The sequence below is a fragment of the Colias eurytheme genome, chromosome 16, assembly GCF_061535395.1.
Source record: "Colias eurytheme isolate Ceu_HAF_F1 chromosome 16, ilColEury1 Martin Lab GWU primary, whole genome shotgun sequence".
NCBI classification, from domain to species: Eukaryota; Metazoa; Arthropoda; class Insecta; order Lepidoptera; family Pieridae; genus Colias; species Colias eurytheme.
The window spans coordinates 8,839,521-8,853,084 of NC_142995.1; positions in this window are offsets into that span (position 1 = coordinate 8,839,521).

Here is a 13,564-nt window from a genome sequence, read left to right on the forward strand (position 1 = left end):
TTTATATGAGTAATTGATTTTACTATCAATTAGATAGATGCTTTTAGTAAATTGTCACATCTTAGTTACTCCATCACTTTGTGACGGATGATCCATCTAAGGATGGATTAGGGTGAGTACACACGAGGCTGTAAAACGCGTGGTGACTGATGATAGAATTATAAATAGTCATGAGGTTACCACGTTTATTGTAATAAAAGATTTACAGTTCAACTTCAGTACATTGACGATTAGAAAAAATGTGTAGAGCACTCTACAATTTATCTTACAAGAATTGGTTTAAATAAAGACGCAAATAGTAAAATCAAGTCAAATCAAATCAAAACTTTCAATAATAATTGAAGTAACTCAGCCTTTTGTATCCATTCAAACTGTTGCAATATAAATAATTTGTAAAAATTTTAAAAGAACTTTCATTGAACCAAAATGTAGCATTCACGATGAATAAATTAAAAACGAATTACAATATTATTCTATCAATAATTTATAATTACACGTAAACATCAATAGAATTAAGTATCAATGTAAAGGTATTAATTTTCAAAAGCAATAAAAAGATACTTATTAGCAGTAAATCGGGTTTTACAAAAGTATAAAACAACCTTTATACCTTACATTGATGAAGTAATAAACATTTCTATAAAATTTGGCATCAAACAAGAGATTTTCAGAGAACGGTATTTATGAGTTTCCAATTAAAATAAAGAGAAAAGTTCCTTTTGAATATATTATTATTGCACAAAATTAATACAAAAACATAAAAAGGTATCTAACTTCGATCAAAGAATGCTTTAAATTGAGTACAAAACGCTATAAATTTTCTATTTTTGCAGATTATCTTCTTTATTTGAGGAAGACTTCGGATTAACGGGGTAGGTTCTAAATTCTTTTCTCACATGAACTCAACCAGTCAGACTATTTTTGTTTTATTTCATTAAAATTTATAAAAAAAGATCAAGACATCTACAATATACCTACATACATACGTTTATATAGTATAGATAATCCATACTAATATTATAAATGCGAAAGTAACTCTGTCTGTCTGTCTGTTACTCAATCACGCCTTAACTACTGAACCAATTTGCATGAAATTTGGTATAGAGATATTTTGATACCCGAGAAAGGACATAGGCTACTTTTTATCCCGGGAAATAGGATAGGTTTTATCCCGGAAATCCCACGGGAACGGGAACTATGCGGGTTTTTCTTTGACTGCGCGGGCGAAGCTGCGGGTGGAAAGCTAGTATTATATATGTTATAGATTAGAAGAAGAAAGCGTGCAAAACCTATCAATCAAGGAAGCAATATTCCCTTTTTTGTTCAACCAAAAATATTCTTCAAATGAGTTTTTTCTCATGAATCAGACAATACACATAGCATCGCGTGCGAACCGTCCGCGGAGTAATTCCTAGTTCCTACCCAATACTTGTATTATCCTCCAATAAGATTTTAATCTATCCTGATGGCTGTTCCATATCTTTTTGTTGGTCGCTTTATAAATCGCATTACACCCTTTCAATGAAATTGGAATGATGTTTGTCAGTGATAAATTACGCGCTTGTAAAAATTAACGATATGCTTGAATGTATTACTTGTTTTGTATTGATTATATAATATTGATGTTTATCAGGCTTTTTGATATTAAGGACAAAGGTTATTTCTTCGATAGGCAAAGTTCATTCACTTAACTAGTAGGCCGGGAGATACTGACACAATATTTTGGGTCTTTTGTAACAGGATGGCGGTTCTACAGTCTCTACATTTTTTATTATATTGCATTGCCCCTGACCTCTGTAGAACTGCCATCCTGTTACAAATGACTCAAAATTTTGTGTCAGTATCTCCCGGCCTATAGTAGATAATAATTAATTTAAACTTCCATGCAATATACGAAAATTTAAAGATATGTTTGTGTGTTGTCGATGTATTTGTATTCGGTATATATTCACGATATATGGATAGAAAAGAAAACTCTAGAATATCTATATCTATATATTCTGATATTTCTAATTAAATATACTAACATGTTTGTATCCTGTGTTTGTATCCTTTCATTGAATCTTGAAGTAAGAGAGCAAATACTCGATTATTTTGCGAGCATTTTTCGTTCAAAGATTTTTTGGTCTGGTAGATATTATGTCAATACTCGTTGGCCTTTCTCTCAGATATAAAAGCCACAGTTGAAGAATGTTTTTGTAAATTATCTCAACATTCGGACTACGGATAATTATCTAAATTAATAGTAACGAAGCTCATTATGCAACCCGGTCAAGTGGTCCATAATTGGAAATGCTGTGCTAAATCCAGAATGCACTTTGATCTAAAAGAGTGGACAAGCTGAGGGAAACACAAAATTGAGGCATTTGTTTGGAATATTTCGTTATTTTGGAAGGTTGGATGTTGATTGAATTGCTTTAAGTTATATTTAACCAGAAATTGTAATTTTTATGAGAAAAAATTAAAGAATAATTTGGTACTGACTTTGCATTGTAGGTTGCCATCGTACTCTTGTTAATAAAAATAAATAAAACATACTTTTAGGACCCAAACCACACAATTTATATTAAAGAATATCTAAAGAGGGTTGTTACTTGTTATTAACATCCAAATAACTACAAAATTGGTGCATTGCACAAATCACGCAATGAATACAAAAAGTCTTCAAACGAAAAGCATAAAAACACAAAATCCGTATTCAGTATTCAACATAATATTATTCTATAAAAGGTCTGGATTATTCTGGAACCTTGTGGAAATTTTAATTTAACCTAACCCGTTAGACGTAAAGGTCTCCAATCGATCAAAAGTGTCTCCAAATGATTGACTTTCTTACATCGACCTTTTTACAGATTTCAGCCACATGGTGTTAAGAGCTTTTCCAATCCTTAATCAATTTTATATATAAAAAAACCTGTTTTCCTTGGTCACGGCATCACGCGTGAACGGGTGGACCGATTTCGATATTTTTTTTATAATATTCCTTGAAGAACGAGGATGGTTCTTATGGAAAGAAAACATAAACAGGTACAGTTGAAGCCGGGGCGGACGGCTAGTCAATAATAATTGTATTCAAGATTTTGTTTTTATTCTTAAAATTCGGCCTTCTTATTGAATAATAATATTTATTTCTAGACACTACCAATACACTTTGTATAAGTGTTGTAATAAATTTGCGCCTTCAATAATCTGTGGTCACTTTTCATGTAATGGCAACATTTTGTTTTGTACTTCCTCTTCTCTGCGGACATTGCTCGTGTAACACGTATATTTTTCATCTTAATAAAGTTTTTCTTGTAAAACGTGCACCTGGGTTTTTATTGACTATACCAACAAGATAACAACAGGTTATGGGCCCAGGCTACGAAACAAAATATAGTCAATCAGTATAAAAACCTACGAAGAAAATTAACAATAATTGTACCGGTCACGCCACGTGTTCTGAAGTGTAAAGATTCGTGGTAAAGTTCTTTCAACAACAATATCAGTATGTCGTCAAACACATTGGCATTAATTGAGAAATTAACAGGCCGCGATAATTACGCCACATGGCGTTTTGCTGTCCAAACATATCTTCAACACGAAGAACTGTGGGACTGCATTGTGGATGATCAGACATTGGACAAGAGAAAAGATACAAAAGCAAGATCAAAGATCATTCTTTTAGTTGATCCGGTAAATTATGTGCACATACAAGAAGCTAAAACTGCGAAAGAAGTCTGGGAAAATTTGTCTCGTGTCTTCGATGACTCCGGGCTGACACGGCGAGTTGGTCTTCTACGTGACTTATGTAACACAACGCTTGAGGGATGTCCGAACGTTGAGGAATACGTGAGTAAAATTATGACTACTGCTCATAAATTAAGAAATATTGGTTTTCAAGTAGATGATGAGTGGCTCGGCACCATGCTGCTTTCCGGTCTACCTGAAACTTATAAACCAATGATTATAGCTATAGAAAGTTCAGGCATGAAAATTTCATCAGACTCCGTCAAATCAAAATTATTACAGGATGTCAAACAATCAAATAGTGATAGAGCTTTTGCTTCAAGTCAGAGATTTAATAATAAATGTAAAAGAAATTCTAAAGGCCCCCGCTGCTATACATGCAACAAATATGGTCATAAAAGTCCTGAGTGTAAATCAAATACAGTAAATAATGATCGGAAGATTTCTTATAAACCGACTAGCAGGTCATCATATGCTGCTGTATTTATAGCATCTTCTGAGTGCTCTGATTACTGGTATATTGATTCTGGCGCTTCTGCACATATGACAAAACATAAAAACTTATTCATAGAGGAATATACTTCAAATATTAAATCAATTAAAGTTGCAAACAACAAAACACTACCTGTTCAAAGCTCAGGAAAAATTAGCTTGAGTGTTTTTAACGATAGAGGCCATGAAAATGAAATAATATTTACAAATGTTTTATATGTACCTGAACTCACTACAAACCTGCTTTCTGTCAGTCAAATTGTTAACAATGGTGGCCAAGTAAGATTTAATAAGAATGGTTGTGCTATACTGAACAATAAAAATGTTATCATAGCTACAGCAAATTTGATTAATAATATGTATCGCCTAAATATGCCTGGTGGCTATGCATGCATATCTGATGTAATCAAGCAAGATACTTACCTGTGGCACCAGAGAATGGGTCAGTTGAACTTTCAGACGATGAGAAATATATGTGTTGCACTGAGTAATGTCCGCAGACCAACATCTGTCCGAAGACCAACAGATGTCCGTAGATCAACAGCTGTCCGCAGACCAACAGCTGTCCGAAGATCAACAGCTGTCCGTAGACCAACAGCTGTCCGAAGACCAACAGCTGTCCGCAGATCAACAGCTGTCCGTAGACCAACAGCTGTCCGTAGACCAACAGCTGTCCGTAGACCAACAGCTGTCCGTAGACCAATTACAGCTGTCCGCAGACCAACAGTTGTCCAAACGTACACAGCTGAGTACCTGGTTAATCGCTCTCCGACAAGATCGCTATCTTATAAAACACCAGAAGAGATGTGTACTGGATACAGATTTATAGCGTCTAATACAAGAAAATCAATTAAAAGCAGAGACGCTATATTCTTAGAATCAACAGTGAAAAGAGATTATGTGCCTATTGAATCAGCCACAAATAAAAGTTTAAATAAAACTCAGAATGTAGAAGAAATTGAATATGACTCGTCGGATGATAATATATCTGTTTAAATATTAAAAATAAAAGTGAAAGCTCTTACCTGTGCTATGGAGATCAACCAGATTATGAAGTTCTTATAATTATGAAAAAGCAATTAATTCTGTTGATGCTGCTAAATGGATAAAGTCAATTAACGAAGAACTTTATTCTCATCAACAAAATAACACATGGACTTTAGTGGATAAAACCCCTGATATGAAAATAATTGGTTGTAAATGGGTATTTCGCATTAAAGAGGAAACTACAGGTCCACGATTTAAGTCAAGGCTTTGTGCCAAAGGATATTCACAGACAAAAGGTATCGATTACCAGGAAACATTCTCTCCGACAGTCAGGTATGATTCCATACGTATTTTACTTTCAGAATCTGTCCAACAGAATCTTCAGATAATACAGCTAGATGTTAAAACAGCATTCCTGTATGGTGAGCTTGAAGAAGACATATACATGACCATACCAGAGGGCTTAACCTATGATGCAAACAAGGTATGTAAGCTTAATAAATCTTTATATGGCTTAAAGCAGGCTTCCAGATGCTGGAACTCTAAATTTGATACTGTTTTAAAGAAATTTGGACTAGTTAATAGTAAAGCTGATCAATGTGTGTATATTGGCACTATCAATGGAGAAAAATGTTACCTATGTCTGTATGTTGATGATGGATTATTATTTTCAAAAGATGAATCAACATTAAAGGAGTTGATTAATGATTTACAATCAATATTTGAAATTAAAACTTGCTCACTCAGAAACTTTGTGGGTATGGAAATAGAGAAAAGTGACAAGTATATTTTCATACATCAGTCAAGTTATATTGAAAAGTTATTAAACAAATTTAATTTATATAATTGTAATCCCAACAGCATTCCAGTTGATCCACATTTAAAACTAGAAAAAGGAGAAGGGGAAAATGAAAAGAACATTCCATATCGAGAGGCGGTTGGTTCATTGATGCATCTAGCTACAGTAAGCCGACCTGACATTTCATATGCTGTGAGTTTGGTAAGCCGTTTTTTAAATTCTTATGACAAAGACCATTGGAGCGCTGTTAAGAAAATCTTTAAATATTTAAAAGAGACTAAAGATTATGGTCTATGTTACACTCCAATGTCTGAACCTAACACAATCGTTGGCTATAGTGATGCCGATTATGCAAACGACCCCAGCACTAGACGTTCAGTCACGGGATATGTCTTTATGAGGAATGGAGGAGCAGTCACATGGGCTTCTCAAAGGCAGCAGACAGTTGCCCTCTCCACTACCGAGGCTGAATTCATGGCAGCCTGCGCTGCGACCAAAGAGGCTATGTGGGTTAAGCAATTGTTATGTGATATAGGTGAATTTAATCAAAAATCAGTATGTTTGAACTTAGACAACCAAAGTGCCATAAGTGTAATAAAAAACATAAACTTTCATAAAAGATGTAAGCATATAGATATTAAATTTCATTTTATTAAAGAGAAATATTATAGTAAAGTTATAGATTTAAACTATGTATGTAGCGATGAGCAACTTGCTGATATCTTTACCAAACCACTGTCTAAAGTTAAATTTAGTTATCTAAGAGACAAAATTGGAATTCAATATTGTAACCAGTAACACTTGATTATTTATATTGTATAAGCCAATGTAAACTTTGTTTATTTTTATTAATTTCATGTATTTCTGTGTATAAAAGGTAAAACTGTTTCTGTAAACTGTCTGTTAGAATTCTAACAAATATCAAGTGTTAAGTTATTAGTTTTCTTTTTGAAAATGTTAAGTTGTTTCTTTTATTTGTTTTGTATGAAGTTAAGATTGTTGAGTATTGTAGCAAACGTTAAATGAGAGCTATGCAGTAAATGTAAACTTTTGTGTACCGTGTAATAATTATAATGTGTTTGTTTTTAACAGTAAAAGTTAAATTTCTGTAAAATTGTAAAATTGTTGCATTCTGAAGGCATTAATTTAGGAGGAGTGTTGTAATAAATTTGCGCCTTCAATAATCTGTGGTCACTTTTCATGTAATGGCAACATTTTGTTTTGTACTTCCTCTTCTCTGCGGACATTGCTCGTGTAACACGTATATTTTTCATCTTAATAAAGTTTTTCTTGTAAAACGTGCACCTGGGTTTTTATTGACTATACCAACAAGATAACAACAATAAGTAAAAGTATTATGATTTTATCATATTTTTAAAATTGCATATAAATTCATTTTCATCAGGAAGTAAGCGTATACCTTTTTATCTAACGCAATATTTATCTGAGTGCATAATAACTATAAGTATTTTGAGTATAACATAATCATTTTACATAATAAAGAAGCAAATTTTATCTCTTTATGAATATAATAATAAATTATTCATATAATATACAATCAAGTTTTACACACAAGTTCTCTAACAAAATCAATGATATTTTGACTGTTAAAATACCTTCAAATTATGCAGGTGCACGGCTAGCGGTTAGCATGCCTATGCAAACCATGCAGGTTTCTAATACGACTAATCAAACACCAGCAAATTAGTTTATGAATAATTGACTGTTTACATGAAACAACGTTGTATAGACCTTGTATTCAATGCCTAGGAGCAACTTCAGTTTTGTTTTTGTCGCTTGCTATTCGGTTATCCTACTTTAAAAAAGAGGTTTACAATCTTATGGTAGCTTCTTACCTCTGACTTCGCTTTCAGATTACATTAGGCAGTTCATTAAAATTGTCCAATATTTCCCATTTATTTCTTCAAATCCTCAAATCCTTCCTCCTCCAAATCCTTCTACACTCCTTCAAATCCTTATCACCATGAAGATTTGATTTATCTAAAGACTAATCACTTGTTATTGTGCTACATTAGCTACAATGCTGCCAAAGTATCATCAAAATCTGTTTAGTCATTTTTGCTTGTATGAGCTACAAACGTCTATCCGTACATTCTTACAGACCTTCTCGTTTGTTTTAGGTATGAGTGAGATAATCTATTTACTAGCAATATACAGTACTTAGTTTCAATATGGTTGTTTAAGGGTTGTTTCTACTTTGAGTGACAATTACAAATATAGTACTATGTTCTATCTAAAACAGTAGGTATCTTATAAAACAGCAAAGACTAACATAGCCAGAATAATAATCTTAACGTGACGTCGCGGTCGGCGACTTATTTGGAGCAGGTCTGTTTAAATTGCTGAGCACGGATCACCTTTACGTCTTGTGACGCGCGCCTTATGTAAATGACGCGATTACATGAGCACTGAGCCTTATTTTTGGGGCCCTGTATGTGTGCGCGGGGCCCCAGAGTTTGAGTATGTAGGACGTGTAATATAATTTACAAAATAATTATTATGTTGTGTTATACTGTATTTTGTGTGTTTTGAAGTCTGTTTTAGTGAAGATATAAAACATATTATACGACCGATAGAGAGAACTAAAACAAATTCGTTAAAAACTATATAATTAGAAGAAATATTATTTGCTTTGCTTGTTCTTTGCTAATTCAAGAGTCCCTTAATTTAAGAATATGCATTCCGAAGAATGGATTCCTTACAAAATGTTATAATACGAAGAAACAACGTAATCAAAACCATAAATATTAAGAACATAAAAAGTTTAGCTGTTGCCTTTAACAAAATAACGTTTATACAAGTCTTTGTACCATTAATGCTCCTTTGCAAATGTGCTCAGCTGATTAGTCAAAACGTTTCCTCAGGGTTCATTAACCCAGTTTCGTATAGGAATGATTTTATGAGCGGTTATGTGTGAAGATGACAGACATGTGGCGTTTACCGCAATTTCAATCAACATATTAACATATACAGAATCCAATTATATGTTTGTTGTATTAGAAACAGATTATTACATTTGAAACTAATAACGAAACACGTTCGTCGTTCAATACATGTTTGTTTGTTACAGTTTGTTACAGCAGCTAGACTGACCATGGTCGATGCAAAGTACTCGAAAATTCGGGTTAAATAATATTATAATAAATCGCGTTTAAATTTCGTTAAAATGTCTTTAATTTCTAATTAATGTAATGCTCACGTAAACCCTACACAAGAAGATACTCTATCCGTATGTATGGTAAAAGCACTGCTGTCCTTAAAATTTAGTAGAGCTAGTTTTGAAAAAGAATAACAATTGATAAGATATTCGCATTTTGCAATCTCATTTCTCAAACTACATTTTTTATTGAAAGTTTTTTTTTTATGTCAGAGCAAGCAAAGGGGCAGGTGGGCCACCTGATGTTAAGTGGTCACCACCACCCATAAACACTTGTAACACCAGAAGTGTTGCAGGTGCTTTGCCGGCCTTTTATGGACAAATAAGTTCTTTTCTTGAAGGCCCCAATGTCGTAGTTGTTCGGTGAGTAATAATTGATATAAATTTATAATAATTTGAATGCCATAAAACCAAAAATATCAAATTCAGTGATAATTGGACTAATTGATTGTTATCGTTAAATATAATTCACAAAATTTTTATAATCGCTTTAAGAAATGGTATAGGTAGTCCATTTATTTTTAATTTTATATGCAGTTTATTGCATTATACTACATCATTAAAAATATAATTAATTTTGATGGCTGAAATATAATGATCAATTAAAAGTTCATTCCCGATTATAAATAGGTCGTTTAGCTAAGCTGTTTTTAAGGCTTATGACAAAATCTTGAAATGGTTGTTTATGAAATTTTATAAAAAAATTAGTTTCAATAATATTATGTTGACTTCAATAAATAAACTTTCTTTTGTCATTTGTAAAAAAAAATAAGTTTATTTGGAGAGAATTTCCTTTTCATTAGTAAATCAATCTAATGAGTTGATTGAAAACTTTAGATAGATAATTATCAAAAACGGAATCGCGAATCTATATATCGCAATATCTAATATCGAATTTATTAGAGGATAAAATTGATTATTAAGTTAGTTTTTTAAATCTACTTTCAATGAGCTCTTTAAAAAATTAACAATAATACAAAAATTTGTAGCTAAAAAGGTTGAGGTGAAGATTAAAAGTTTTAAGTCGCAAAGCTGTTAATTCATGCTAATCTTATAACTTTAGTCGTAATTAATATTAATAATTATGTTAAGCGGTCAAAAGTTCTGATTAAAAAAATTCTCTGTTTACAAACGTATCTTTAAAAAAAAACTCTCGCTGTTTCGTGTTCAATTTACACCGTAAAAACTTGTTTCAACCAATAAAAACACAAGGAAAGAAAAATAACCATGTAAATAATAATTTTCACGGCAAGATGTCCTGAAAACGAGAAGCCACCTAAATTATAATGGTCTCAATCTTTAAATCCAGATAAAGTTAAAAGTAAATTAAAACGCGCGGCTAATCCGGCCCTGTAACCGCACCGACAGTGTTGCCAGTATATCTGACTGCTTTTCGCCTCATTTGTTACCAGTTTTTACGCGTTCACGAGAATCCGATGGGAAAATAAATGGGGTAAGTGGAGAGTTATTTTTATTTCCCTTTGCTTTCTGCTCATCGTATTGGTTGTGAGGAATTTACAGATCGCGTGGGGAAAGGTAATATTTTACGTATATACAATACTAGCTTCCGCCCACGACTTTGTACGTGCATCCCCGTTTTTCCCCGTTCCCGCAAGAATTTCGGGAAATCCTTTCTTAGCGGATGCCTACGTCCTAACATCTACCTGCATGCCAAATTTTAGCCCGATAAAAGCTCCAGTGGTTTGGGCTGTGCGTTGATAGATCACTATATCAGTCACCTTTGAGTTATATATATATATATATATAGATACATGTTATGGTGTTGGTACGTTGTTTGTAAGATTTGATGGAACTGAATTATGGAATATATGCCACTAATTCGACTTGTTTTAATAAGAAATAAAAAAGAACCTGTGTGCCTCGGCGCGTGCTCGCACGCGTGTCAGAAGTGAAACTTCTTTATCAAGATTCTTTATCAAAATCGTCGCCTTACTCCATTTCGTGATGGTATTGTCATGACGCGAGCTTGAAATTTTACTCTCAACTTACTTAAAGAAGTTTCACTTTAAAAAGCAACGTTCGTACGTAGGTCCTACGAACTATGTATTAATACTAGTATAGTTTTATATTATCTGTGGCATTTCGAACAATTAAACTATAAGAGCCAGCGCGCACGAGCAACTTTGTCTCCGCAACTATTTTGTCTCTCCCATCAATTTGTATGGGAATTTGCGTCGCTACGTGCGCGCACTTTCATACTAGCCCATGGGTGGAGAGACAAAATAGTTGCGGAGACAAAGTTGCTCGTGCGCGCACTGTCTAAGTCGCTCTAAAAATTGTAATCGTACGTATTCCTTGTTCAATTAATTAATACTATTTCATCCACCTTTCAGAAGCATGAAACTAATGAATGCTGACATTCGTAGAGGTAAAATTAAAATTTCTTCCAATGCATAATCATGTGATTTCCAATCCAACTGCACTCGAAGTCGATGATTATGAACTAATTAAATAAACCAATTATTCCTCGATAGAACTAACTGAACGGCTAAAACTTGAATTCGCACTATGCATTTGTAATTAAGTCCAGTTGAATTGTATTATGGAATTCAGTTAACTAGCCTCTTGTCCCGACTCTGCTTGTGATTAAAAAATATTATAGACTATAGATACGTGGATTTGAAAGAGCTTTTTTAATCGTTGCAATCGTTTTTGAGTATATTTATTACCAAACACAAATATTTTCCATTTATAGATTAATGGCCATATGATGAGATAGAGGTATGATATTATACCAAGACATTACGGATGAAAAATTACAAAAAAATAATAATAATGTTGTGTCAAAATTTGGCCGTAAGCGATGCATGCATGCGTTATTTTTAATTTCTCAAATATTATTCCTTACACACAACATTAAAAAAAATTCTGCGCAACAGATGGCATATTCTTATAATAATTTTTCTAAACAAGACCCTACATGAAGCCAGTATGAATACAAATAACATTTTCTCCACCACAAAGTGTGTGTTGCCGTCACAAATTGACAATCTCCTGCATTTAACTATGACATTATGACGTAGATGGTCAGATGGTGCTAGGCAAAATATAATACACATGATGGCTTTGAAGTTAAACTAAAGTTAAATTTCTTTTGACGTAAATCATAGACTTAACATGATTTTCTTAATATCTTTTGACATCCGTACTAATATTATAAATGCGAAAGTAACTCTGTCTGTCTGTCTGTTACTCAATCACGCGTAAACTACTGAACCAATTTGCATGAAATTTGGTATGGAGATATTTTGATACCCGAGAAAGGACATAGGCTACCTTTATTATACCATAGACATCAAACCTTTTTAGTAAATAGCACATCTAAATAATATGTAGTAATTAATAATATCAAATCTTTTTTATTTTTTACTTTTCTGTTTATGAAGTCAGTTGTTTTTAACGCAGTTATTTTTATTGCGAAATATGTACCACGGGCGAAGCCGGGGCGGACCTCTAGTATTATATATACGTGTAGAAAAGCTTAATTTTTCAAAGGAGAAAGTTGCTATTACCATTCTTTATTATTAGAAGTAGGTAGTATGAAATTATATTGTATGTCATTTTATACTACATACTATAAATAAATATGCTCTTAAATTTCGCTAGTAACGTTGTCCATGCATGAATAATAATATTTTACAATGAAGGTAAATAAGTTTTCGGGAGAATTTCATTGCTTGCAAATAACTTCTATTTTCAGTTAAACTGCAAGCTCTGTTGTTTATTTCACACATAATTTTCAACAATCTTCATTACCTACCAATTTCATCAAAGTCCCTTACCATTTTACCTAATCATTTATCCCTAATCATGACATTCATACATACACAATACAGCATACTTTAATAACGTTAAAAAGCGCACATAATCTCAATAACGCTCGCCTTTTTATTTATTTTACACCTTCAAAGGCACCGCACTTTTAAAAGCACTCCTTTGAAGCGTTCCGTTTTAGCAATCCTCTAGCGGTCTAGGATTTCCTAGAGCCTGTGAACTATGAGAATTACGTGCTCAGTTTAGACTGTATGACACAAATGGGCTAGGTATAGTGCCTCTTGGTTTTATGAAAGACTGGTTTATTAGGTGGATTATGAAATTTTTGGTAGTGGAGAATAAGATAAAAGGATATTCGATGTATGGTTTTGAAGTGTTAGAGGAAAATGGGCACGTACTGAAGATGTAGGTACTTATACAATGCAAAACAGAATTTGCATAATTAAACAGGGATTTACTTTTGTTTTATTCTGAATAATATATTCTATTCGGTAAGTATGCCTACTACCTTTACCTGTATAACTTATAAGTGTGAAACAAACACCAATATATTTTAATATATTTCAACAAATAACATAAAGCAC